Below are 22967 nucleotides of genomic sequence, written 5' to 3'. Positions count from 1 at the left end.
TCCACTCCGCTCCCCTCGCCCGCGCCGCTCCTCCCGCCCGTCTGCCCGCTGCCCGCTCGGTGCCGCTCCCTGCGTCGCTCGCGCCCTCCTAGGCCAGCTGGCCGGTCCGCTGCTGGCCCTTCGGGCTTCGCTCGCGCTCCTGCTGTGCGCCGGGGCCGGTCCCGGGCGGGATCTGCTCTGTCTCGGCACCCGCGGCTCCGGGAGTTCCGGCTCGGGCGGGCCACCTGGCTCCCCGCAGCGCCCCAGACGCCGGACACGGACGCCGGTCTCTACTTAGTGCGCCTCTCGCTTCCGCCTCTCCTTCACACCGCTGTGGCGGCCGCCCAGAGGCACGGCCCCGTGGCTCCTGCTGGCCATGCCCCCTCAGTCTGTCGCCATCTTCCGCTGTGCGGAGAACACCTTGAGAGCCCGTGTGCGAGTGTGTTTGGGGGGGAGCGGGGCGGAGAAAGAGGCACCGGGAGGAGGAGGGAGCGGGACTGGGGCCCCGACTGCGCCTGCGCCTCAGGACTCCCCCCTCCCCAACCCCAGCCCCCGTCGGCCGCAGCCTGTGCTGTTTGGGGATGTTTCCAGTCCACCCCCAACTCCATTCACTTCAGCGCCTCCGTTCATCCGCCCCGCTCCCCGCGTGCACACGCCACACGCAGAGTCCCAGGCCCGGCGCTCCCCCTCCCCCACCCAGCCGGCGGCCGCCTCCCTCGCAGGACCGCCCCTCGCTCCCCCCGCCCCAGGGCTAGGGGACTTCTGAGGGTGATCCTCAGAGGCTGGAGGCATCTTCTAGCGTCTTGCTACCTCCCTGGGTCGCCTTCCCCGGTCCCCATTACTAGGAGACGCTGGAGCCGGCTGCCGATCGGACCAGTCCAGAGTCCCTAACTCTGCGGTAGCCCTCACTGTCCTGCCCGAGGCCAAAGCGGCCCCTGGTGCTGAAGGACAGCTCCCCGTTTTTAGCTGCAAAGAGGACTGAGCTAGGAGAGAGAGCGTCCCGAAGAAGGCTAGGCAGTGGACTTAGAAGGTTAGTAGTGGTGGGGTGTCGTTTTTGCCCTTAGAAAGATTTCCAGCAGCCTCCCCCCAACCCCGGTCCTAGCTTCCTGGCTCCCCCTACAGGCTGCCGAGAATAGCTGAGCAAGAGAGTTAGGGAAGCTGCGCCGGATGGAACCATGTGCTTGGGGCTCAAGGAGTCACATGGCACTAGGAGCTCGGACTTAACGAATGTCCTGCCACGCTACTAACCTCATTTGGACTCCACAAAAAAATCTCAGACTGATCATGTGGGCCACTTTCTTTCTTCACTCCCTCTTTCCCCTGTAACACTCTCCTTGTAGTTTTTAACTCACTACTGCCCGCAGGGATTCGTTACTAATCATCATCATAATAAAGAAAATAGCCTTATTGCGCTTGCATACAACGATCTATATACTGCAGTGGCTCTTAATATGCATTATTCTTCTAATCTTAACACTCTTACGAGATTGGTACTAGTGTTATCTTCATTTGCATAAGAGGAAGCTGAGGTTTAGTATGGTTAAAATTGCCTAAGATAGAAACTCAGGGAGTCTGGCCCCAGACATGCCTACAGTTCCAGAAGGCCCTAGAAAAATGGAGAGAAATGAAAGGAAATTACAGTGGGAATGAGGAAATCAGACATATATTAACTAATGGAATTTATAGATAGACTTGGATTAAAGGAACACTTCTAAAACTGACTGTGCTGTGTGCCCTGAAACAACCCTTCCCCTTTCTGACTCTTGGTAACATGAGAAGATGCCAAGGATTGCATGAGATGGGTGGAAACTGTTACCATTGCTTCAAGGTAAACTTCAGAAGGTGCTTTGAAAACTTCCTGGGGAGCGAGGAAGAATTGGAGATGGTTCCTAAAGAAGTAGCAGAATTTGGGTGGGTGAGTGGGAAGGGCATTCCAGATAAAAGAAATGAGAGTGAAAACTTTCAGGGATAGGAAGCAGCCTCATATGTTTGTGGGTGTGATATTTTGGAGTCTGGAGGCAAAGTGATGGAAGATAAAACAAAGGATGAAACTGGCAGACGTTTGGAGGCATATTCATTATATTTAAGCACTATGTTGGGCCCAAGTAGAACACTGCAGTGGTCCAGACATAGCCTTGCCCTTGAAGTGCTCACAGTTGAATTAGGGAAGTGGACATATCAAAGAAGGGATTATAGCCCAGTACAATAAGAGCATACCCAGGAGAGGTCTCCCTTTCATAGAGAGAGGGCCCAGTCAACACTGTCATCTTTCCCCAGAGGTGATTCTGTGTACAGTCACTTGAGTTTGGTCATTGGCCATTTTTTTTTTTTTTTGGCAAATGTCTATTGAGAATGTCTTGTGTTCCATGTGCTATACTAGGTATCAATGATATAGGCATGAGTATAATGTGAATCTTGGGACTAGGAGAGGTTAGTTGAAATGGTAAGGAATGAGTGGATACTGGCTAGAGAGAAAACAGAGAAAGTGGTGTGTGAAGGGTATCCCAGGAGGAGGAAAGTCATGTGTAAGGGCTCAGAAGCAAAGCCAAGAAAGGCATGTTTAGAAACCTACAAATTAGTTTAGGTGTGAAGTTTAGGTGTGACTAGGTGTGAAGTGGGAACACTGCCTAAAAAGAGGCTGAGGTTTTCACAAGAGCCAAATCATGAAGGGCCCTGTGCACCTTGCTAAGTAGTTTGGATTTTATCCTAAGGGTACCTGAAGACACCGAAGAAGTTGAAAGGTTTTCAGGAGGAGATGCCATGATCAGATTTGTATTTTCAGAAGACTGTTTTGGCTGCAGTATGGAAGAGACTAGATTGGAAGGGGGCAAGACTGGAAGCAGGAAGATGGGTTGAGTCCAGGTCAGAGGCCTTGAAGGCTGAACAAACACAGCATCAGCGGGGTTGGAGGGAAGAATTGCACATGGGAATAAAATGAAAGAGGTAGAATTGAAAGGACCTAGGACTGGCCTAGATGGAAGGAATGGAGACAAGGCCTGTGGAGGAGGGTGAAACTGAAGAGCTCCATTAGTGACATTGGCAGGCCTGTTCCTGCCTTCCTAAGAACTGTCTTTTCTCAGCCATTCTTTGTTTAGTCCTTGGAGGACTGAGTGTTCTGTTTAACAAAGAAGGCTAATCACTTACAGATACCTAGTTTAGAGCTGATTGGCAGGTTCATCGTGATTGACACCCTTTCATGCCAATTGAAAAACCTGCATGCCAGCCCTAGGCTATCAACTCTGTGCACCTCTGGAACTTTCTGTGTGAAGTCACTCAGGCAAGACTCCCTCCCTCTCCCCTAGTACACACAGGGCAAAAAGTATCTCATAAATGTCCATTTATCACAGGAGCACAATATAACAATAACTTACCCACACAGCACCTGGTGCACACAAAGGAGAAGTGGTAGCAAACTAGCAGTGAGAGGAGGCTCTAAGTCTCTCACTCCAGATGACACAAGGAAGTGGGATGGGGACAGAGAACACATTGGACTTTACTGGACCAAGGAGGGAAGGAGAACTTGAGTGGCATGCTGCTCCCTGCTACTGGTAGACCTTAGCCAGACTTCTTCCTAGTGCTCCCTCTCCACCTGCACCTCCCAACAGAGGCTGAAACCAGAGGGGCCTAAAGCCTGGTGAGGGAAGAGCACTGCCTGGAAGAGCACCCTCAAACTGGACAGGAGAGAAGACAACTTAGAGTACAGGGTGGAAGGAAAGGTTTTCCACAGCAAAATGCTGGCAGTAAGGAGACAAAGAGAGAGCCATTTAAAGAGGCCAGCATGGATACACAGGAGGCTTTCTGTTAAAGCTAGGTCTTTTAAAAGGCCATGGGCAAAAGCAGGAAAGAAGAGCACGTGATAAAGGGTGTATCTAAGAAGACTGTCAGGAAGAGTAGCTTGAGTTAAGCTTGTCAGGTGCTGCCTATATCCTATCCTGAGGTCCCTCTTCCTTCCATGGTCTGAGGAATTTTCCTCCTGTCTTCAGCTTATACCTATCCTAAGATGGGAACACTTAAAGTAAACCCAGCCTGTCTCCTGGAGTCTAGTGTCAGATTGTCCCTTTGAGATAGTCTCAGGTCTGGTCCCAAGTTTCCACTGAGCCTCTGCCTCATTCCCCACTTCTGACCCCCTTCTGTCTCCTATCCTGTACCCAAGTCCCACCATTGTCATCCATCCCTTGGCAAGACCTAGGCCTGGAAATGGTCTTTAGCATGCCATTTAGGGAGGAAGTACTGACTCTGAACCTTAACCCGGTCAGCAAATGCCACTGGCAGGACCAGATGCCAATGTCTATTTCTTAATATCCCCGCCTTCTGATTTTTAGAGTCATGTTTGGCCTTCATTTGAATCCCTAGTTTGCCTGTTATTAGCCTGTTACATTCAAGAATGCCTTTTGTCACAAATAATAGACAAGTCTACAGTTGTGGTTCAAATAGATAAGGATTTAACAAAATTCCCTTGATCTAGGGTTACTATGGCAGTTCAATGACATCCTTAAAATCCTGGCTTTGCCAGGTATGTAGGAATGTAATGCATTCCTATAGGCCCAGTAACTAGAGAGAATGAGTCTGGAGGATGATGCAGTTAAAGCCAGCCTAGACAGTGCCCACCCACCCCAACAAAAGATCCTGGCTTTTCATCTCTACTATTCTTAATGGAGGGTTTCATTCATTTGCCTTATACTTCAGGGTCACAAGATAGCTCTGGGTTTCATGAGCTCTGTTTTCGCTCCGGGTTTCATGTCGGTGTTCTAGACAGGAGGAAGTGAACACACTGAGTGGCAAGAAGCCTAAAGGCAAAGGACATTCTGGAGAGGCTTTGCTTTTCCACCTACATCTCCTTGACTACAACTATGTTATATGGATATTCTAAGCTGTAAAGGAAGCTGTGGAATCCAGTACTTTTTGCTAAGCATGTTGCTGCTCTGAGCAATGCTGGGATTCTGTAAGTAAGGAAATGGAGGAAAATCATTATTGGGCAGACAACTAGTAGCATCTGCCATGACCCCCAACTAAGAGCAGCTTGCCTGGACCGTCTTTTCTTTATAACTAAACCCCTTAGATACTTGTCTTTGATTGCTGCACTGGACTTTCTCCCAGCAATTACAGCTGGTTTATTCTTCTAGCACAGGATAGAAAAGACCTGCCTGGCTTAAAAACAGCATATGTGCAAAAGACCTTGATTTGATTGTAAAGTCAATGTGAGCCAACAGAGTGATGATGCTGCCAAAAAAGCTAATTAGATTTTTAGGCCACATTAATAGAAGTATAGAACCAGAACAAGAGAAGTGATGGTTCTGTCCTTCTCTACACTTGTCACATCCTACCTGGAGCAGTGTGATCCATTCTGGACAACCCATTTAAACTGGGAAACAATAACAAAATGCAGTATGTCCAAAAGTAAGTTACTACGCTGGTGTAACAGCAACAACACTATCGGAAGCAGTTGAAAGCTCTGGGCTCATTTGATCTAGAGGTAAACAGACCCAAAGAAAAGGACATAGAGAAGAAGATGGAGAATTATTTAGGATATTCAGGTTAGGGTTCAAAGCCAGGGAAATAACAACAAGCAGAGTAGCATAAAGTGATTAAGTGCAAGGGTGAGAGAGAGAATAAATCACAAACAAAATAAACACTTATATAGTACTTAACATATACCAGATACTATTTCATGCATTTGTGTATATTGTCAATTTTCTTTTCCTTTCCAAATAGAAACTTTTAATTAGTGTCTGGTAATTGTATAAAATAATGGGCTTCATTATGACATTTTTATCTGTATATTTATCATATTCACTCTGTGGTGGTTTGAATGAGAAGTGGCCCCATAGGCTCAAGTATTTGAATATGGAGAGTCATGGAATCCCTAGGGGGTATGGCCTTACACATCACCGAGGGCAGGCTTTGAGAGTTCATAGCCTTGTGCCACTTCCAATTTGCCCTCTCTGCTTCCTGTGAGTGGTTGAAGACATGAGCACTCAGCTTTCTGCTCCAGCCACCTCTGCCACATTTCTCTGCCGTGATACACTCATCCTTCTGGAACTGTAAGCTAAATAAACTCTTTCTTTTGTAACTTGTCTTGATCATGGTGTTTTATCACAACAGAAACAGATAAGTTACTAATGCACACTCAGCACCCTTTCTTGTCCAACTTCCCCTCTGGGTCTGGTCCCCTTCCTTTTCCCAAATAATCTCCCTTCTCCATTCATGTCTTCTTAAAATATGAATTCTGGGGGCTGGAGAGATGACTCAGCAGTTCAGAGCACTGTCTGTTCTCGCAGAGGACTGGGGTTCGATTCCCAGCACCCACATGGTGGCTAGCAACCATCTGTAACTCCAGTTCCTGGGGATCCAACACCCTCTTCTGTCGTCTGTGAGCATTGCATGACATGGGTGCACTTATACACGTGCAGGCAATACACTCATACACATACAATAAAAATAATAAATAATTAAGTTCTAAATTTTGTATATGAGAGAAAATGTGATTTTTTTCTGAGTGTGACTTATTTCATGTAACATGATGGTCTCCAGTTCCATCCATCTTCTTGAAAATGGCATAATTTCATTCTTCTTTGTGCCAAAATAAAACTCCATTGTGTATGTGTGTCTGTATGTATGTCTCTGTGTGTGTGTGTCTCTCTCTCTGTGTGTGTGCTGTATTTCCTTTATCAATAGTTATATGTTGATGGGCACCTAGGCAGATTCCATAACTTGGCTGTTGTGTCTAGTGCTAAATTTGAGTAATGTCTCTTAGTTTTCTATGACAACAATTCTGTGAAGTAGAAACTATTATTGTTTCCATGTCCCAGATTAAGAAACTGGGGTAGAGATGGGCTATGTTATTTGTCAGAGGTCACATAACTAAAAAGTGCCCAAAGCAAAATTTGAACACATGCAGTTCAGTTCCAAAGTTCATGCTTACTCACTCTCAGAAGAGTGGCTAGTGACTGAGTAATGGCTTAGATTAACAGGTCAGATAAACATTTTCCACTTCTTGATTGTTTGGTAGTTATGGATAGGTAAGGCTTAGGGATAGAGGCTACCATTTTAATTCCTGCAGCCTAGAGGATTCCAAGTATGTATTTTGTTATCTTCTCAGTCAAAACCCAGAAAAGTAAATGTCTACACTTTTGCTCACAGTGGGTTTAGCTCACAGTGGGCTTACCCTCTCCCTTCCAATTGTTAATACTAGGAATCTAGCAGCATTCCTAGGTAATTGGTGGAATGGTCTCATCCTAAGATTCACTGTAGTCTTCAAAAGTGCGGAGGTGGCCACCTCTGGTGTCATTATTACTCCAGAGGTTGTAGTGCACACATTCTGAAGGCACTGCAACTGTCGCCAACTCTGGCAGAGAGAGCCAGCTTTCTGGCTACTAGACCAGGCCCGGAGCCAACCTCTGACAAGCCACTATGAATAAGTTTATTCTGCCCTATATGTCCTAAAAGCATCAGTTAGCCCTAAAATGTAAATCCTATCTCCACCATCACACTGATTCACATATTGCTCTGCTTTTATCTTTGCTCAATCTAGGCCCCATTTTTCTCTAACTTCTCAAGCCACCACTCCACCAGCTGCTCCCCAACTGGCATTGTCAACCTCTTTCACCTAACTGAAACCTCTGGAGGACTCTGTTTCTCCTGTAGTCTTTGTCTATGAGAACCTCTAATTGTCTTTTCCAGTACCGTGAGGTCAGGAATTTGGTTAGGAGTCTTGCTTGCTTCTGACTGCTACTTCTAGACCATGTGCTTTTCTCCCTCTTGTAAGAATACCATTTCAGTTACTATTTTAGATACCATCACTTTGGTATTTCACTCACTTTTCATTGTTATCATATACCAGTCTCCTGACCAAAACCTCTGTAGTGGTTAAAATATATTCTCTAGAGAGATATGTTGAGATTCTAACCCCCAAGTACCTATGAAGCTGACCTTATTTGAACATAAGGTCTTTGAAGATTAGATCAAGTTAAGGTGAGGCCATACTAGATTAGAATGGGCTTCAGTTCCATGATTAATGTTTGTATAAGAGAGAAATTTGAACACAGATATGCACAGAGGCTACACACAGTCATGTAACAACAGAGGCAGATGTAATAGTGATGTAGCTGCAATTCAAGGAATGCTGGTGGTCACCGGAAGCTAGAAGAAAGTCAAGGGAAGGATTTTCCCCTAGAAACCTCCAGAAATAACCAATCACATGAACACATAATTTTAGAATTTGTGGCCTTTCAAATTATGAGAGAATGAACTATTGTTTTAAGGCACCCAGTTTGTAGCAATTTATGAGGTCAGCCCTAAGAAAGCAATACACCCTTTCTTTTTCAATGAAAACTTCGGTTTCTGTCTCATTGGCTTCCCCACCTACCACCACAATGTCTACCATCATCTGAGGGGATTTCAATATATAAGTTGATTATCCAACCATCTGGTTTTCAAATTTCATTAATGGAGCTAGAGAGATGGCTCAGCATTTAAGAACACTGGCTGTTCTTGAAGAGATCACAGGTTTGATTCCCAGCATCCACATGGCAGCTAACAACTGTTTGTAACTCCAGTTCCAGGGGATATGATGCTCTCTTTTAACCACCATGGACATTGCATGACATAGTGCATTTGCATACATGCAGCAATATATTCATTCACATAAAATAAAAATAATAAAATATTTAAAAAAATGAATCCCTTGATGCTGCTTTGTAGTCTCTCTAGCACTGAATTTCTTAAGTGCCTCTTATCATCTAGGATGACTGTCTTCCCCACTCTTTTCTCAAATCTTCAGCCCCTATATCTAGCCTTTCCCTCTTAGCAGATAACCTTGTCATCTATTTCATTGAAAACATTCAAGTATGCAGGGCCTTTTGTTCCTGCCACCATATTAGATATTGAATATTGTGTGTTCTCTATAAGACCCCTTTTCTGTTATAGTGGAGGAGGTATCCTTTCTTCTCAGGGGACTTTGCCTTCCACAGTTCATTCCTTCCCTCCTTCTCCTGTATCAACTACCCCCTTTTCCCTAATATAGTAAACATCTTTCCTTAAAATGAGTGCTTCTTAGTAGCAGATGAAATAGTCTCTCCTATCTTAAATTAATGTCCCCTCAACTCTTTATGCTCTCTGGTTATCACTCTCCCCTTCTAGAGAAATTTTCCAGAAGAGGCATTTGCCTTCCCTTCTCAGTCTACTCCAGTCTCCCATAAACAGCCTGAAAGTGTTTTCTCCAAGGTCACTTGGGGACTTCATGTGATTAAACCCAGAGTATGTTTTCAGCCTTATTTTACTTGAATTCTCAGTGGCATTTGACATTATTGACCACTTCCTCTTTGTTGACATTCTTCTATTAGAATCCTTTCTTTGTTTTTCCTCCCACCTCCTTGAGAACTTCTTAAGGTATCCTTTAGGGCCCATTTCTCTCTCTACCACTGAACTGTATCCCAAGCTCTTTTTCTACTTTTTATTGTGATACGGAGTTGTTGCTAAGTTGTCCAAGTTGGCCTTGAACTGCAGCACATGCTGAATTTAAACTTCAGTCCTTCTGCCTCAACCTCCCAAGTAGCAGTGACCAAGTGTTTGAATTCCTGGAGTTTGTCTTCCTCATTCTCTACTCTTACCTTGAAAAATCTCATGCATCCACGTGAATGGTTTGTATTCTACATGTCCATCTTTACTGACTGTAGTACAGGTCAAATTTGGTAGTTCAAGACCAAGCCTATAATCTTTACTCTTAAAGCTGATTTTCTACCATTTCCCTCTTTTTCTGTCAACAACAAGCTCAAATATCTAGCTATGAAATTCAGAAAACTAGGAGTTATCCTTGGTACCCACTCTTTTTTTTGAGACAGAATTTCATTGTATAACCCTGACTGACCTCCTGACACCCATTATGTAGACTAGACTGGCCTTGAACTCACAGAGATCCAACTGCCTCTGCCTCTCAAGTGTTGGGACCATCACACTCATCCCCCTTCTTCATAGCCAGTCTGTCACTAAATTTTCTGTATTTATTTTTGGAAGTCTTTCAGTCTATGCAGACATGTGCCGTTGTACTGCCAGCCATCGTGTTACTATCAACTGTGATTTTATCTATACACAGCCACATTGTTCCCCACCAACCACTTAAAAAAAACATAGCTACCAGAGTAATGTTTTTAAAGTTAAATCTGATCATATCATCGTCTTGTACTAAAACCCCCAATGATACTTACGGCTCTTGAAAGAAACTCTTATTAATGTGGTCTACAAGATCTTGTAAGATTTTGACCAAACCCTTCTTCACATAGCACTGTTTCCATCATGGTGTATACTTCAGAGACACTAGCCATCTTTCAGTTCCAAATATGTCTTCCACAGAGACTTGGAAGAAACTGCTTCAGGATCTTAGCCCTACAAGATCACCTCACTCAGTTTTCATTAGCAACAGGGCCTTTTTTTTTTTTAATACATGGTTTCTATGCCCGGAGCACTCTCTCCACTCCCTGCCTCCAGCTGCTTTGCCTAGTCTTAATATTCAGGTCTCATTTCCAGCATCATTTCCTCATGATAGATCCTTAACCAGTTCTTCCAGGCTAGCTCAGGTTCAGTTCATTCCTTATTTCAATTTCACATTATATTCATTCCTTTCTTCATAGAAAGTATTTCTATTTTTCACCCTTATTTGTCTAATTCCTTGGGTAAGTACCATCTCCTCTACTATACTCTAAACCCCATAAGAATGGGAATGTGATGGTTTGAATGAGAATGTCCCTCATAGACTCTAAGTATTTGGAAATTTTGTCCCCAGCTGTTGTCACTGTTTTGGGAGATATTACAAGTTGTGGCTATGCTGGAGGAAGCACGTCACTGGGGGAGGCGGGCTTAGAGAGCTCTTAAGTCTTGCTTTCTTGCCTCCTGTGCCTGCTTGAAGATGTGAGAACTTAGCTTCTGCTCCTCCAGCCACCTCTGCCACCATGCCTCCCTGCCATAATGGACTGACTCTTGACCCTTTGGAGCCATAAGCTCAAATAAACTCTTGCTTTTATAAGTTCCCTTGGTGGTGGTGTTTCTATCACAGCAACAGAAAAGTGACTAATATAGGGAACCATGTCTTTTCTGGCTCTTCTTTTTTTCCTTATATGCCTAGCACACAACAGTCAGCATTTATTGAACAAATGAATGAGTTAGTGAATATATACATCAAGTTTGATTATCCACACTCCATCATGGGGTATGTCTTTACCTTAATGTACCTGCTAATGTTACTTTTAATACTAAACACAAGCCACAACATGTAGAAACAGAATCATTGCCTCATGGCTGCCTCCAGAGTTACTGAATGCATAGAGACAGTGGCTTGTACGAAGAGGATTCAGATACTTCATGGGATGGAAAGCCTTGGAAAAAACCATTTTAGGATATTAACACCATGGAGATCAACTCATTCATTATTTTCCTCCACACAGAAGCGTATCTTCTAGTCCATAATGTGAAGGTTCGTTACTTTTCCTACATTAAACAGCTTCATGTAGTAGAGGCACATCTATTTCCAAAGTTTTCTTAGTGCCAAGATTTACTGGAAATCTTGTTTCTAGTTTTCATCTTTCCTGAATTTAAAGCTATTTCCTGACACTTCTCATATCAAGGATAGAAGTGCAACTGTATTCAAAGATTTTTTTTATTAACAAGGCTTTTTCATGATTCTGAGGATGGAATCCACAGCCTTGTACATACTAGACAAAGATTTACCACTGAACTACATTCCCAGCCCATTCATGGCTGAGTGCAAGTCCCCACATTTTACAGCAGAGAGAATGAGGTACCATCAGCGGCAGAATCAACATTTCATACTGTCTGTAGGTTACTCTTAGTATCTGAATGTTAAAGCTATTGTAAGGCTGAAGTGTTTGTCAGACTGTGTAGCCCAAAGTGGGGTTACTTCTCACTTGAATGTCAGATAACAAATGCATCAATTACAACTGAATTCTGAGAATCACGTTCAAAAGAAATGGGTCCCTTACTGAGGGAACCAGGACTGGGAGAAGGGGAGAATTCTATGAAGTCTGGAACTCTGGTTTCTGTAATAGTGCCTGGGGAGGAAACCCTGCTCTCAAACCCTTGCTTCTTGAAACTGAAAGCGAGAAGTATCTGTTCTGAGAGTTTATACCAAGGACAGAGAGGAAAGGAGCCAATCTCTGCTGCTTTGGAGCCTGGATGTAGTACAAATAGAGTTTACAAGAAGGGTTAAGACAATGGTTGACTAGGAGATATGTGCTATGGAAGCTGGGCAGCTTTGGGCTCTACCATGGCCCTCTGTTTCTCAGAGTCCGTCAGGTAGTTAGTTCTTTATGCAGATGCTTCTTGCTACCCTCACTGTGCCCATGGAAAGTCAGTCATGGTCTCTGTGACCCCCTCAGGTCAGTGTTAAAAAGAGACCAAGTGATACATACCTGGAGCTGTGTATGTGGCAGCAGGGGCCATAAGACAGAGGCAGAGGTCCCGCCATGGAACTCACTATGGGGATACCAGGAGTAAGAGGTTTTCTCTTATATGTTCCCTTCCCCAAGATCATTTTCATTCTGATCTGGAAGCCCTTGTGTTCCATTTTACAAAAACGGTGACAGTGGTAGGGTCAGAGTGAGACCCAGAGCCTTGTGGGAAGAGAAAATATTCAAAGGGTCCAAGCTAGAGGGTGACTATGGCATCTTACCCCATGGAGACTCTTTTCAGTTTATTTTCTCAAAGAGAATGATTTTGTTCTTCACTAAGCACTTTCTCATGGGTCAAAAAGAAAGCTACCCACGTACACAGAGGTAGAATTCTTGACCAGTAGTAGATGGATGGGGCCTCACCAGCATTGCTCTGCAGAGACAGTCCCAAAGCAGGGAAAGGCTTTGTTCCTGGCATATAATCTGGTGCAAACTCTGTGAAGCCAGAGCACTTCTTTCTTTAGCATCTTGTTTCATCATAACCATGGCTGCTACCTCATGGAGGTGGTGATAGGTGGGCCCAGGGGGACACAAAAGGAGGTCAGCCCTTCATAAGCCAATACAGTATCATTGTTGTCCTCATCTCCTGTCACTAGAAAAGCTGGGTATAGATATTAAGACAGCAGACCTGGGCTGTACACTAGAGTCCATGAAACTTTAGGTGTTGATCTGTGCATGACCTGAGACTTTGAGACAAAAGCTAGCCTGGTTTGCCTACACCCTGAGCTTGGTTCTTAAGACCTCCAAGAACCTGATCTTTCATTACCTCTGGGTGGGGAGGATGCATTCCTTGGCATGTGCTGCACTTTGGCTCTGTGGCTTTTTGTGCCTTATAGGGCCTTTGCCTCTACTCCTCTACCTTGAGCCACAGTTCATTGATCTTGAGCTTGCCCTTTGTATCTGGTAATGGTTCTGGGAGTCTCAGACCTCCCACCATCTTTTGCTTCAAGCAGCCTATTGATAATGGACTTTGGAGTCGGACAGACCTGGGTTTACATCCCAGCCTAGTATTTCTGTGTACAAATTATCAGAGTCTGTTTCATTTTTCAGTAAAATGAGGTTAATGGCTGCTTCATAAAGTTGGTGTGTAGCTTAAATGTTATGATAGCTATAAAGTGTATTATTCATAGCCCTTGGTTCATATATATTAGTACACTTTGAACTGTTCTTTGTACAACAGGATAAAAACTCCATTTTCTTTCTCTCCTGGTGTCTTTCTGTGCTGTTCTGGTACTTGAGACATATTCACAGGCAGGTTATTAAGTCTGATTCTCTGCTGGGAGGAAACTCCCAGAGGGGACAATTTCTATGAATAGCAGAGGCTTGTGGGTTGGGTGCTTCTCTTAACCACCCAGTGAGAACACTCTCAGAGATCCAGATTTCCCATGCAAAGAAGAGAGGCCTGTGTGCCTTTGCTTTAGGTCTGGGTTGGAAGGAATGCATATATGATGGGGTGAGGAGATTAGGGGGAAGTGACCTCCACCTTCAGCATAAGTAAAGTAGAGGTAAAGATGCCCAAATAAACTTCCACTGGCCATCTCAGAGATAGATCCTAAATGCCAACTATCTGGAGGCTTTGAAAGATGGAGACTTTGTCATGTTCTGTTTATTCCACTATAACAACTCACCAAATCTAGTATATGCGATGTGTTTTTTCAGTTAGTTCTGTTCTTTGCCTTGGTGGTGGTCAGTAGATTCCTTTACCTGAAGATTGTCTTTAGACTTATTGGGGGGTGGAGTATTAGTAGGTTAGGATGGCTTTCTCTCACTCTAACTCAGAGTTGCATCTGATCCAAAAGGATAGATTGTTACCAGCAGTGCTAAGGAAAAAAATGAAAGGACTGAGTATCTGGGCATGTTAAATTAAGGAAGCCAGAAGGTCTCTTAGAACTGGTCTGAATATGGCATATGGTCTGGGAACTTTGGAGGAAACACACATGAGGCTTCTCCAGGACATTACTCTGAGAAGCCCAGCACCCTCCTTGGTTGATCTAAAGTCGTATTTTGGCCAGTCAATTGTATCAGCTATACGTCCTCCAGAGTTGATGATGGCTGAAGCTCAGATGTGTCAGTTACCAGCCTTTTTCTTTCTGTTCTGCAGTTTGAACTCTCTTTTAGACTCTCATGGTTCAGGATTGCTTCTGGCTTATCAGATCATTTGTAGAGTTTAAATAGCCAAGTATTTTTAGTTTAGTAACTAACCAAGCTAGAACAGGTTACCAGACTCATCTTGCCCAAGAAATCACTGATGACCCACCCTTCTGGTATACCCAGGGGAGGATGAAACTCTTCCCAGTATTTGCAAGTTGTGTTCTTACAATATGTGGGTACCCTAAATTCATGGCTCATAAAGTAAGAAAGTAGCTCTTCCAGGCCAGAAAGGCCAGCATAGTGGACGTGGAAAAATGTTGCCAGGGTGATCTGGGAGCAGTTCAGGTATCTCTTGAGCAGTTCTAGGCTGGGTGAGTTTAGCTTAGAATATCAAAAATAGGAAAAATGTATTTATATGAATCAATTAGGAAGAAAGGAATTTCTGTGTACTGATACATTAAGGTTGGAACTGAACTGCATACAAATAACTAGCCCCTACCTTACCAGAGACTTCTCTATTGTGGCATTTTGATCCATTTTGATCCTACTGTCCTGAAACGTTCCTTTTCTTGGACTTCTCTGGCTGCTCTTTGGATTGTATCTCTGCCCACTGGGCCAGGTCTGTACTGTCACGCAGAGAGGTGATGCTGGCGATGGGATCCAGCTGATCCTGGACTTGTCTTGGAACACGGACCCAAATACCCTAACCCAGGAGATCTTAGTTTAGGTTCAAAGTTCTGGAAATTGGCCTCTGCTGCCCCCCCATGGCAACTGACGTGACTTCTGAAGAAAGGCGAGGTCAGACCCAAATTTCTTTTCACTTTTCTCAGGTCTGTACTTCTCTTTCCTCAAAATGCTTTGAGGAACATGGCTCTTTCTTGGGACAAGGGCAAGATAAAATTCAGTCAAGTCTTGAGTCTGGTGAGATTTGGGCTGTAACAGAGGTGCTGCTGTTCCTTTTGACTTGCATCCAGACTTCCCATCTCAGCGTTGTTCTGGGGATGTGGGAAATGAACAGAGAAAGGGGAGGGTTTCAAAACACTAGAAATGGAACAACACCTCTCAAATTGCACTTTAAACCTCCAGCCTGAAACCCCAGAGGACCCTAAGAACCCAGCATGAAGAGAACATGACTCCACAAGTTAACTCAGGAGCCATTACTTAGCTCTTTGCCCTGACAGGTCAGAAGTAGCCCAGAGTCCAATGGACTTGCATTTCATCCTTTGGTCCTAGAGCACCTTTGGGCATTAGGGCATGGGTGGAAGGGAGAGTAAGATGTCAATCAGATGTAGCAGTTATTTTTGTGTGGCTGCGATAGAATGCATGCCAAGCAATTTGAGAGGAAAGGTTTATTTTGGTTCTTGGTTTCAGTTCATCATGGAAGGAATGCTTGGGAAAGCAGCTCATTTCATAGTGGTGGGAGTGTGTGGTAAAGGCTGTTCACATCATGGCAGATCAGGAGGCAAAGAGCAAGCTCAGAACTAAGGCCTTCAAAAGTTTGTCTCTTGTGACTTACTTCCCAATAACCCCACCTCTTTAAGGTTCCACAGCTTCCCCAAATAATGTCATCTGTTGGGGAATAAGAACTCAAACATGAGCCCGTGGGGTGGGGGTGCATTTCAGATTCAAGTTATAATATATACTTATGGAAACGTCCCCATTGCTTGCATCTGTCACTTCAATGTCTCATTGTTCCATCTATCACTTCAGAAGTAGAGTTCAAAACCAAGTGTGACAGTACAAGTGGCAATGATATGAGAAACCTGGAGGACATATGTCTCTCTGAGCATAAGCTGGCCGCATTCCTCCATCCAGCTTAAGAATCTTGGATGGGGGGTATCTCCTAAGTGTGATCTGGCAACTTTTATCTTGAGTTTAAATTACATCTCTAAGCAAGCTAAGAAATTATTGCTCACTTTCTTCTTTCTCTGGATATTTATACAAATCTTGCTTGCATTTGTGACCTGCAGCCAATCCCAGAGGCAGAAAAAAAAATTATATGGAAGCCAAGTTAGGAACTTGAGAGTCATAATTGTGTTCTTAGAGATATTTTTGCGTGTATTATTTCATTAATCCTCATAAAAACCTCATGAAAGAACAGTTCTTACAATTTTATAGATGAATAAACTGAAGAAGGCTCTGAGAGGTAGGTGATTGCCCAGATCTCTACACCTAGGTCTTAGAAGAGCCTCATTATCTGGCTTTAAATTCAGGATTCTGTAAAAATCCTCATCTTCTGTCACCTTTTGTTCTTGCAGTCTTTTTTTCTTTCCAATCCTTTTTAACCAACCAGATGTAAAGTCTACAGATTCTATTTTATAAATGTCCCTTAAATATGTTCCTGTTCTCCATCACTCTTCCTTCCTCTCTTCCCCGTTGCTGTTTCTCCTCTCTCCTTACCCCTTGTCTCTCTTAACTGTGATCAAATTCCCATATAGAGAAGTGTACATCTCTTAAACGTACAACCCAATGAGTTTTAGGGAATGCACATGTACTAATTCTTCCTCTTTAAATCAAGATGTAAAATATTTCCAACATACTTGAACATTCATTTCCATGCTGCCTAGTAACCGTGGATATGTTTTTCTGTCACTATAGATTGCTTTTCTTGTTCTAGAATCTCATGTATGTGGAACAACACAATATGTGTAATTTGGGGTATGCCTGTTTTAATTTTTTTGGTTTGTTTATTTCTATTTCATGTGTATGTGTGTTATGCCTGCATGTATGTAAGTGCACCTGTGTCATGCAGTGCTCGAGGAAGTCAGAAGAGGGCATCAGATCCCCTGGAGCTGGAGTTACTGACAGTTGATAGCCACCATGTGGGTGGTGGGATTGGAACCAGGGAATTCTACAAGCGCAGCCAATGCTCTTAAGTGCTGAACCATCTTGCCAGCCCTGAGGTCTGCTTCTTTTAATGATAATAATAATAATAATAACAATAATAATAATAACAACAACAACAATAATAATACGGTTCTCGTTAGCATTGATGGGGAACATCACACAGTCTAGATTCACCTGAAAAGAATCTCAACTGAGTAATTGTCTTTATCTGATTGATCTTGGGTGTGTTTGTGTGAGATTTTCCTGATTTTCAATTGATGTGGGAGGACCCAGCTCACTGTGCAGTACCATTCCCTGAGCAGGTGGCCCTGAGCTGTACAAGGAAGTTAGCTGAGCATGAGCTTCAGTAAGCCAGCAAGCAAAGTTCCTTCATGGTACCTGGAAGTATAAAATGAAATAATTTTTTTCCTATCCTGAGTTGCTTTTGGTTAGTTTTATCATAGCAGCGGAAATCAAACTAGAACAAATATTCTACACATTTGTGTACCAGATACTTCATTCTCTTTTTGTAGCAGTTGCATTGAGATGTAATCCATATGCTTTATGATTTACCCACATAAATGTACAGTTAAATGGTTTTTATTATGTTTAAAAGGTTGTACAACCATTACCACAATCAATTTTAGAACATTTTCATTATCCACAAAGAAAATGCTGTACCCCTTAGCCATCATCCTCTAGTTCCTCTCATTCACATTCTTACCCCCAAATAACCACCAGTGAACTTTCTGTTTCTATATGTTTACTTATTATGAACATTTCATATAAATGGGAGCATAAAATATATGGTATCTTATGGCTAGCTTCTTTCACTTAGCATATTGTTTTCACGTTTCTTCCATGTTGTAGCATATAGCAGTATTTCATCCATTTTTATTGCTGAATAAAATATCTCATTGTATGGATAGGCAAATTTTTTTTGAGACAGGGTCTCCCTGTTGCCCTAACTGGCCTGGAATTGGCTATGTAGTCCTCGTCTCACAGAGATCCACCTGTGTCTGCCTCCCAAGTGCTGGGATTAAAGGTAAGGGCTACCATGCCCAGATGATAGACAACATTTTATGTGTTCTTCAGTTGATGGACACTAAGTTGCTTCCATTTTTTGGCTAACATGAGTAATGCTGTTGTGAATATCCGTATATGCATTTTTCCATGGGTGTGTTTTCATTTCTCTTGAGCACCCATACCTAAGACAAGAACTGCTACATCATATGCAACTCTGTGTTTAACATTTGGAAGAACTTCCAGTCTCTTTTTTAAGTGACTGCAGTAGTTTACATTCTCTTCAGCAGTATTTAAAATTTTGATTTCTCCCATCCTCACCAATACTTGTTATCATTAGTCTTTTTTATTTATTGCCATCTAAATTGGTGGGATGTGCATTTCATTGATGTTTTGAACTTTATTTTTTTGTTACCCAAACATATTTCACTATATGAATATACCATGACATATCCATGTTCTTATTCATGAATGTTTGTAATATTTCTAACTTTTAATATATATTTTATTTGGGGAGTGGGGGGCATGTATGTTCCACAGCACGCTTGTGGAAATCAGAATAGAATTTGTGGGAGTCAGTTCTCTCCTTCCACCAGCATTGAGTTCCAGGGTTGGCTTGGCAGCAGGCACCTTTACCCCACTGAGCTATCTCAACAGTCCTATTTGGGATATTTATAATTTACGCTTGTTATCAACAAAGACGTTATAAACATTATATTGGAAGTATTTTGTGGACATGTGTTTTCATGTCTTTTGGGTAAATACACCAAGAGTAAAATTATTAGATCATAATGTAAGTATATTTAACTTTACAAAAAATTCAAACCTCCTTTTCAAGTACTTATACCTGATAACTATGCAAGAAAGATCCACTTCTTTCAAATCTTTTCCAACATTTGATATTATTAATTTTTCTTCACTGTTCTGGTTGGTATATTTTTTTGTTTTGATTGGCATCTCCTAAAAGATTAAATATGTGGAATATCTTCTGTTCACTTATGGTCAGGCAAAGTAGACAACAATCTGGACAAATATAATGTAACAAAAATGACTGAAGAAGGAATAGAAAATCTGAATAGAACTACAAACTTCAAATAAGTGAATCAGTACTTAAAAACCAAATTATTTCACAGGTGACTTCTACCAACAGTCTAGAAATAGATAAATAAGGCTGACATAATACCCTCTAGAGGAGAAAAATAAGACAATTTCCCCCAGTTTATTTTATGAGACTTTATAGCTTTGATAACAAATTTGACAAGTACATCACAAAAGAGAGACAAAAGGAAGCCAATCATATCTTTTTGTAAAATAGTGGTATATCTATGGAGAAAATGTTAAAACTTTGCTAGAAGACATTAAAGAGTTCTAAATGGTGGAGATGCATGCTAATTTCATGAAGTGAAAGACTCAATATTATAAATATGGGAATGATTCCCCCAAATTGATCAGTAAATTCATTACAATTAAAGCCAGAATTCCAGTACAAGGTTTTTTGGTGGAATGTTAAAGGGGGATTCTAAAAGTTTCATCAAAGTACAAAGGAGCAAGATTAGCAGCTGATATTTATTCAGCATGACATATTTCAGGCAGTTCTCTAATCTTGTATTATATACTTTACATGGACTCACTCATTTAATCTTCACAATAATCCCGGAAAGTAGGTACTGTTTTAGAAAATTTTATGTATGAGAAAACTGAGGCACAGAAAGGCTTAATAACTTGGTCAGTTTGTGCAACCAACAAGCAGTAAAACCAGAGCTCAAATCTAGGAATTTGACTCTAGATTCCACACTCATACACTCCATAGATTTAATTTTGCATAACAAGGGATGAAATATTCATTCTGACTGATATCAGGATTTACTGCAGTTACAGTGAATGGAGAAAGTGGTGCTGATGCAGGAATAGACAAATGAGCCAGTGCAACAGAATGCAAAACACAAAAACTGACCCAAGAGACCAATCCTAAGAAGGAAGCTTTAATTAGAATTCATTTGGCAAATATTTATTAGGCGCTACGTGCTAGGTACTGCAACAAATAGGAGTCAAGCTCCTTCTTTTTCAAAGTTTACGTTCTAAAAAGAGACTGCCAAAAATAGCCAAGTAAAAGCTATAATATAAGCAATATATAGTAGTAAAGCAGAGAGCAGTGTGCTGAACACAAACCTAAAGAACCATGTGGAGCAGATCACATACTGCTGTAAGAGCTGCTGAAGCAGTTGGAGGGTTAAATAGTGATTTCGGAGATTTGGAATGGGGCCAGTAATGGCTTCTCTAGTTTACATTAGAATTGGCTGGGGCAGGTGGACAGGAGAAGCTTCAGGCCAGATTTCCTAAATGGCCAGCAGCCTCTCCCTTGATGAGGAGTGTGTGAACAGAGGTGCATCCTGCAAAGCAGCTTGGAATTTCCCAAGGAGTTGACCAAGAGATAATGAGTGATGGAGGGAGATGACAGTCATAGTATTTCCCATCACTGAAGCCAAGGGTTTCTGGGTGAAGTATAGTAGTCATTCAAGATATCTGGGCCAACTTTTAAATCAAACCATTCTAGGGTATACATGGTAGAAGCACAAGATTGCCGTGCTATACATGAAGCCATTAAAGGCCCTAAGGGCAACGTTCAGGGTTTTTGCTGACCACACAATAAATTCTGGAATAATACTGTAGTAGGAACCTCAGCTATGCTTGCCTTTCTGTGTCTTCAACATCCTTTCCTCATTCTTATCTTTACTGGAACAGTATTCTTCCATGTCTTTACAAATACTGCAACTCAAATATCTCTTCTGTAAGATGGCCCGTCTTTGACCACTTCACATTGTCACATTCTTTGCTGTATAATCTTCTTTGTACCCATCAGTATTTGAAGTTACCTTGTTCATTTGTTTGCTTGTTTAGTGTCTACTTCTTCTGCTAAAAATAATCGCAATGAAGACTGAGGCCATTTCTTTCTTGATCATTGCCTTATCCCCAGTGCATGGTATATAGAAGTTCTCAGTAAATACTTGCTGAGGAAAGAAGAAGAGAATTTGAAGTCATTTGAATTGATCCCCTAGCTCCCTTGACCTCTCCCAAGCAAAATGTATATAGTCATTGGCCCAATGTCTATGTACGATTAGCTATCATTAGCCTCAATCAGAATAACAAGATCTCCAAATTTACTCATCACAGAAGTTCCCAAGGTAGATCTTTCCTCTTGTCTTGAAAACTTTGGCATAGAAGGGAAGGCTTTTCTTCAGTGCCTGGCTGTCCTTGCCAGTGGTTCTAATTGTCTGGCTGTCTAGAGAGATCATGTAGCTAGATGGACTGTATGCATCTGGCTTGGGCTGGATTTCTCCTTTTGCCCTAGTTGTTTTAAATTACAATGATAGTGTCAGATGACTCAGCATATTAACACCGCCTGATGACCTGTCTGGATGGAATAATTACTTAGAATTTTGGGGGGATCATTTAATTTCATTAGCCCTCTTTTTATACTGAATGTTTTATGAGATGCATTTTAGTTCTTCTCTTTTCCATTTTTCTTCTTTTTAGTCAGCATTGCATTTGTAGTAAAAAAATGCTGAGATTATATGCAAAAATCTATTATATGCCTGGAAACATTTTTTTCAAGATACACTTGGGCTAAAAGGGTAGGTGTATGAACAAATTTTCAGAATATAAAACAGCTAAAAACAGTAAATCCATTTGCCTGTTTCCTTCCTTCCCTCCCTCTTTCCCTTCCATAATCCCATTTTCCTTGTCGATAGTCTTGCTACATAGCCCACAGCTGGTTTCAAATTTGAGATTAGCCAATCTCTGTCTCTCAAGTGCTAAGAGCACAGACCTGAATCATCGCAGCACTCTCTCTTGCTCCTTTTCATATGGGCACTAATGTTAATTGGGCTATATGTGCAGATAACATTTCAGATAAAAGTGACTTTGAGCTGAGAATAAGCGACTGCTTGAGTGCTCAGCCCTAAGTGAGACATCTGTATTTTCCCATCTAAGGCTCAGAGAACATTGCATTAGAGAGGGCAGGAAGAATAAGAGCTGGAGGATGGAGTGGGGCTCTGTGAAACAGTCTTCTGAACATGACATTAGAGTTGCATTCATGAACTCACAGTAAGTAGCTGTGGTTGTCTGAGAGGACCTGTACAAGAGTGGGCCTGCCAACATTTTGTCATGCATAGGGGAGCGGCTCATGAGGCCCAACCCCTCCCCAGGGAGCAACTGGCAGTTAATGGTTCCTAGGGGTTGAGGAAGCATTTTCTTCAGTGGTGTAGCTGCCCATGTTCCATTAAATAACTTGTCCACCCACGCCCGTGTAAGCAAACACCCCAGTGGGTCATCACAAAAAGACATAAATATAGAAGGGAGACTAGTTGGGAAGAAGAAGCGATTCAGCAGGAGAGGAAGGGGTCAGGAGACAATAATGGGGGTAATGTAACAAAAATACATTATATACATGTATGATATTGCTAAAACTTACTTTTAAATTAAAAAGTGACTTTTAAGCTAGGTGTGGTGGTGCACGCCTTTAATCCCAGCCCTTGGGAGGCAGAGGCAGGCAGATCCCTGTGAGTTCAAGGCCAGCCTGGTCTGCATAGT

Source organism: Nannospalax galili, unplaced genomic scaffold (genome assembly GCF_000622305.1).
Source record: "Nannospalax galili isolate Female #2095 unplaced genomic scaffold, S.galili_v1.0 scaffold280, whole genome shotgun sequence".
NCBI classification, from domain to species: Eukaryota; Metazoa; Chordata; class Mammalia; order Rodentia; family Spalacidae; genus Nannospalax; species Nannospalax galili.
The sequence above is the reverse complement of the archived record's forward strand: the minus strand, read 5'-3'. Positions refer to the sequence as shown.